Consider the following 7,085-nt stretch of genomic DNA (forward strand, 5'->3'; position numbering starts at 1 on the left):
CCCATATTTCAAGTAGCAGGGCATGGATGTCTGAGGATTGTAGGGCCACCTGCCCTCAATACTTCTGCTGGTATTCCATCAGGACCAACAGCCTTGTTGATTTTCATCTTCCTGATGGCTTCCTGGACTTCTCTTAGACTAGGTGGTGCTGCCATGTCCTCCTCTTTGGGTTGTTGAGGGAGTTCTTGGAGGGCATCCATCTCAGGGCTAGAGTTTCGGTTTAAAACATGCTGGTAGTGCTCTTTCCACCTCTCTTTGATTGACTCGTTGTCTGTTAGTGTATGCCCATCTTTGGAGCAAAGAGGAGTTAGACGGTGGTGGCGAGGACCGTATATTGCGTTAGTATCCCCAGCATCTACAAGGTGCTGGATCTCAAGGGCCATCTTTGTCAACCCTGGTTCTTCAATTCCCTGACCCGGTTATTGATAGCTGACCTTGTCCTCTTACTAGAAGGTCAAAAGGTAACAGTTGAAAGAAAACTGGAGAACATTGGAGCCATCATTTACAGCTATGGCGTAGAGAGGTTTGGGGTAAAGGAGAAGATATCCAGTAGGCAGAAAGACCCTTCAACCCAGCCCAAATCCAGGGGGCAGTGGAAAATTGACAGGTTGGTGAAGGAGAGAAGACAACTGAGGAAGCAGTGGAGGAAGGCCACGGAGGGAGAGAGGGTTGGGCTTGACGCACTGCAGGCTGAAATAAAGCAACGTTTGACAAAGCTGCGAAGAGCAGAACACCTGAGACGACAGCATAAGAGGAAAGAACGGGCTAGGACTCGTTTCTACAGCAACCCTTACAGCTTTGTCAAGAGCCTTTTTGACAGCAAGAAAAATGGGAGCCTTAGAGTCCCCATACGAGATCTGGAAGAGCACCTAAAGAAGACCTACTCTGATGTCCGGAGACATGAGCCAGTCACCATCCCGGATGACATGCCACCAATTCACCCACCTGACCACCATATGGACACAAGACCCCGCACATGGAGCGAGGTGGAAAGGACGGTAAAGCAGGCAAGATCGATGTCAGCTCCTGGGCGCAATGGGATTCGGCATAGACTCTATAAGAACACTCCTGGAGTCCTGAAATACCTCTGGAAGCTGATGAAAGTGGCATGGCAGAAAAGAGTCATACCCAGGGCATGGCGAAGAGCAGGAGGCATTCTGATCCCCAAGGAGAAGAACTCTTCCTGCATCAGCCAGTTTCGCCAGATCAGCCTTCTTAATGTAGAGGGAAAGATATTTTTTAGTGTGATTGCCCAAAGGCTCTCCACATTCCTGCAAAGAAACAACTTTGTTGATACATCAGTGCAGAAAGCCGGGATCCATGGCTTCTCAAGATGTCTGGAGCATGCTAATATCATCTGGCACCAGATACAAGCTGCCAAGAAAGAACGGAGAGACCTGCACGTGGTTTTATTAGACCTTGCCAATGCTTTTGGATCAGTTCCTCACAAGATCCTGTGGGCGGCGTTTGATTTTTTCCATGTCCCCAAAAATATCAGAGTTGGTCAAGACCTATTTTCAGGATCTCAAGTTCTATGTCACAACACAGAACACCACCACCACTTGGCAACAGCTGGAAATAGGCATTATGGCGGGCTGCACTGTTTCCCCTCTGGCGTTCACCATTGCAATGGAGCTCGTCATCCGTGCATCTCGATGGGTGGTGGGGGGCAAAAGGTCCAGGAATGGCCTGCGTCTTCCACCAATCCGGGCGTACATGGATGACTTGACCACCATAGCAACAACAAAACCATGCACCAGGTGCCTGCTGCATAAACTCCAGGAGAACATCAAGTGGGCACAAATGGAGTTTAAACCAAGTAAATCTCGCAGCATCTCCATTGTCAAAGGTCAACTAGCAGAGGAACGGTTCTGCATTAGTGATCAACCAATCCCCGCAGTCCGGGAGAAGCCCATCAAGAGCCTCGGACGGTGGTACAATGCAGACCTCAAAGACACCCAGCAACTGGAGCAACTTCGCCAGGATACAATCAGTGGCTTCAGGCAAATCAAGAACACTGCACTGCCCGGGAAGTTGACGCTTTGGTGCTTTCAGTTTGGGCTGCTACCCCGACTCATGTGGCCAATAACCATGTACGAAGTCTCACTAACTCATGCCAATCGCTTGGAGAGGCTAGTGAACTCGCAGGTGAGGAAGTGGCTTGGACTGCCAAAGTGCCTCAGCAGTGTTGGACTCTATGGCAATGGAGCCCTCGCACTGCCAATTTCCAGCCTGGTTGAGGAATTCAAATGTGCCAAAGTGAGGCTGGACATGTCCCTCACAGAATCCCGAAACCCGGTAGTGAGAGGAGTTGCTCCAACCCTAGCAACAGGGAAGAAATGGACCCCGGCTGCAGCTGTACTGGAGGCGAAATCTGCCCTCCGCCACCGAGACGTAGTAGGCCATGTTCAACAAGGCAGAGGCGGCCTTGGCCTGGGAATAAAAACACCTACCTGGCAAAAGGCGACTACTACCGAACAGCGAACTATGGTGGTTGAGGAGGTTCGCCGACAGGAAGAAGCAGCCAGATGTGCTGAAGCAGTAGCACAAGCCAAACAGGGCCGCTGGATGAGGTGGGAGGGTGTTGAAAAGAGGAAACTCACATGGAGTGAGCTCTGGAGCATGGAATCAAACAGGCTGAGTTTCATCATCAAGGCCACATATGATGTCCTGCCCTCTCCCATAAATCTAAATCTCTGATTTGGAGAGAATCCATCTTGCTCCCTGTGTACAGCCCCAGCAACCCTCAAGCACATCTTGGTTGGCTGCAAGACCAGCCTTACCCAAGGCAGATACACCTGGCGACACAATCAGGTGCTCAGGTGCTTGGCAGCTAGGGATGCCCCCCAAAACCCGGTTCCTAACGGGAACCGGTTCTAAATTAGTAAAAACCGGAGCATTTTTAAGATCCAACGTTTTCGGTTCTGCTATCGGTAGTCGGTAGGTACTCGAGAAATCATGGAGTGAGATTTATATTGTGGCAATTGTGTTTTTCGAGGAATTTAAACGTCGCGAACATAATCTTGTTTGCCGTTTTCTCCATCTCTCTGTCTCTCTCTCTTACTGCGCGAGGGGCGGGGCTGTGCTGTGCTCCACACACTCGCTCACACACGCGCACAGACAGCTCTGCTTAAGTGCTCATCATGGCGGAGAGAACTAAACGGTCAAATGTTTGGGTATATTTTTCAAAAGTCGATGACAACAACGCTCGTTGCCACAAGTGCAACAAATCATTTGCCAGTAAGGGTGGCAATACAAGCAATCTGTCGAAACATCTTTTGTCGAAACATGGTATTAATCTGCAGAAATGCGGAGTTTTCCACTGCTTTGCTCGTACTGTTCCATCCACGTCCACTGCAGGTAAGCCGTATGAGCCATAGATACAGAGTTAGCTAGGCTAATAACGAATTATTACGAATAGGCCAATAAATAAAATATAATTGCTTAGCTAATTGTTTAGCTACAAATATATAAGCCATAGATACGGAGTTAGCTAGGCTAATAACGAATTATTACGAATAGGCCAATAAATAAAATATAATTGCTTAGCTAATTGTTTAGCTACAAATATATAAGCCATAGATACGGAGTTAGCTAGGCTAATAACGAATTATTACGAATAGGCCAATAAATAAAATATAATTGCTTAGCTAATTGTTTAGCTACAAATATATAAGCCATAGATACGGAGTTAGCTAGGCTAATAGCCGGGGACACTATAAGTCAGGAGAGATCACGACTCCTGCCGGAGAAGGCAGATATGTTGATTTTTCTGCAGAAGAACTGTTAGGATAATGTTCTAGGTTCTTGTTTGTTTGAACTTCCGTTAGCCTTTTGCTGTAAACATTTATTTTTAATATTTTTTTTTTCTTTATCTTTATCTACTTTTATTTTTTATCTTATTTGTTGTTGTTGAATGTTGATTATAAAGTCTATAATTCAGACGCATTTAAAACATTGCTGCTGCTGTTGCTGCTGAATAAATAATATTTGTTTATATTTATATAAAGTTATATAATAGAATAATAAAGCAATGTCGATTCTGTTCTTAATTAAGTGTCTTTTTTTCTTGCATAATAATCAAAAAGAACCGATAAGAGTACCGATAAAGCACCGAATCGATAAGCAGTACCGATAAGAGTAGTAGTATCGATAAAATCCTAGCGATACCCATCCCTATTGGCAGCTGAACTCGATTGCAAGAGAGTTTCCATCAATGCCCAACCCTTCAACAACCAGGAAGGGCCCCGGCGGTTTCCAGCTTTCGTTCGGGAGGGGGATAAACTGAAGGCCAACCCTTCACTTCCCAACTTAGGCTCACTAAACTCAGCCAGGGATTGGGAAATGCGAGTGGACTTAGGCCAGAAGCTCATCTTCCCAACAGAGATTGCAACAACATCCTTGCGACCAGACCTCGTCCTCTGGTCCAATTCTAACCAGCTTGCTTACATCATTAAGCTGACAGTCCCCTGGGAGGATGCAGTCGATGAAGCGTACGAGCATAAGAAGCTGCGGTAAGCCAACCTAGCAGCCGAAGCAGAGGACAGAGGCTGGAAGGTGAAGGTGCGCCCTGTGGAGGTGGGTTGTAGGGGCTTTGTTGCCAGCTCCACTGCAAAACTCCTGAGGGAACTAGGAGTCAGAGGGCAGGCCCACAGGAGAGTGATCAAAGAGCTAGCCAACACTGCTGAGAGGACTAGCCACTGGATCTGGATCAAAAGGAGAGACGCCGTCTGGGCTGCCAGGGTGAACAGCTAACCACAGGTCACACACCCAGGACCGATCAACCTGTGGTGGGCCTGCCTCAGCGGAGGGTGTCTTGTGATAAAAGGCCGAAACACCCTGTGATGCTGAGGTATACAACTGATGATGTGTCCTGGTGGTGGCAATGTCACCTTGGCAGACATCTCCAGTTTAATCTCCACTGAATCTGTTGCAGTGCAAACACTAGGGATTTTAACAACCAGTCCTTTTTTTGAATCTTGCATGGGCAGCTCGTTTATTTTGGCAGTTGATGTCATTCTGCCAGATGGTAAAGGTTTGCTGCTTGATGTTGATTAACCGTTGGATTTCCAGGTCATTCTCATCAAACCAATCTTGGTGGCTGTTCATCTTATGTCCACGAGAGGTTTTACAGGTCCCAGTGATCGCAGCCCTGAGCATATCCCAGTGGCTTTCAATATCATCTGGTTAATGCTTGAGCATTGATGTATTGAGCATCGCTTGGAACTGTTGATGAGAGGAGGCATCAGTAAGTCATTTGAGCTTGAGCTTTGGGCGGTTCTGCTTTTTCTGCACCCTTCTTTTCCAGTGAAGTTCGATGGACAGGGTGGAGCGGATAAGGCAGTGGTCAGTCAAGCAGTCATCCGCACTGATCGTCACTCTTGTGTTAAGTACCTCACATCGGTCTCTTTGACAAATGATAATGTAGTCAATGAGGTGCCAAATGTTAGAATGAGGGTTCCTCCGGGTTGTTTTAAATTTGTTCCTCTGGCTGAAGTGTGTTGGTGATAATTAGGGTGTGTTTGGACCATGTTGTTAACAGCAGGATGCCACTGGAGTTTGCGTTTCCAACTCCTTCTTTGCCAATTATGTCTCTCCACAAGTTGGAATTTCATTCTACTCTGGCACTGGTATCTCCAAACAGGATTAGCTTATCCTCCTTGGGGACTTTGGTGAGAACATTGTCCAAGTCGGCACAGAAGGTCTGCTGTACTTCATCTTTAGAAACAAGTGTTGGCGCATATGCACTGATGACAGTGATGCTTTGGTTATTTACAAGTGCCAGTCGTGTTGTCATCAGGCATTCATTGATGTCCAGAGAAAGCTCAGCAAAGGTGGCAAATGAGGCTGTTTTTGATGGCAAAGCCCACACCATGGATCCTCGGCTCATCAGCTGCTTTTCCTTTCCAGAAAAAAGTGTAACCACCCTTCTCCTCTTTCAGCTGCCCTTGGTCGGCCAATCAGGTTTCAGAGACTGCAGCAATATCAACCTGGAATCTTCTCAGTTCTCGGGCAATGATGGCAGTACAACATTCAGGTCGATCGCTGGATTGATTGTCCATGAGGGTTCATCTGTTCCAGGCTCCAAAATATAAAAGTTTCTGTTTCGGACCGCATGGTGGTGATCCCTCTGGATGCAGTGGTCCAGACAGGAGGTATGAGGCAGACTACATTTAGGGCACCTTTTCTAGCCCCCTTCCCAACAGGGAAGACCAGAGCGGATCCTAAATAGGGCTACTCAGTCATGGGTGTAGCAGCAAAGAAGCTCCCCTATCTCAGTCCCAGGACTTAGCGACTGATCATACATCCACCTATGTGCCAGGTTGTGGCTAGGGACTGCCAGACTGCACTGTCCTACCCCTGTCACTGCTTCCTGATCGCCACAGGGCTTTGACCCAGGATGTTTATGGGTTGATCCTTTCGGGAGGGAGCCTGCATGTGACAGCATTTTATGTGGAGAGGCTGATACACCTGCAGCCACCACACGGCACTTGGCAGGAGGTGGGCATAGTCCAATGGCATGGAGAACCAAGACAATTGGGGACCACCCTCTGTTGCAGCCTTCACCCGCCTTCACTGGTATTGTGACCTGAAGACATCTTCTGCCAGTTCCGCTGTTGAGGTCTTTGTTGGATCACGCTTCATCTGGAATCTCCCCCTTGGGTGACCCTACCAGGTGCAAAGCTCCGGAGGGCATAGCGCTTTGGATCATTAGGAAATGCAAGCTTCTCCACCACGGCAAGATGACAGTCAAGGAGAAGACACTATAAAGACACACTAGAAAACACACACTATAAACACAAACTATAAACACACTCCAAACACGCACCATTAACACACACCATGAACATACATAATGAACACACTCCGTGAACACACACATATTTAACACACACTGAGGAACGCGTGCTGTGTCAGGCAGTATAATGCTGATTGATATGGATCAGTGGAAGACATTTCCTCCACAGCCTGAGAGGATCAGTCTAAGACTTTCAGCAAGTCCCTCATTTAAAACCTCTCTCTCTCTCTCTCTCACTCTCTCTCTCTCTTCCTAGGTCTGTGTGTGTGTGTGTGTGTGTGTGTGT

The sequence above is a fragment of the Lampris incognitus genome, chromosome 6 (genome assembly GCF_029633865.1).
Source record: "Lampris incognitus isolate fLamInc1 chromosome 6, fLamInc1.hap2, whole genome shotgun sequence".
In the NCBI taxonomy this organism is placed as follows: domain Eukaryota; kingdom Metazoa; phylum Chordata; class Actinopteri; order Lampriformes; family Lampridae; genus Lampris; species Lampris incognitus.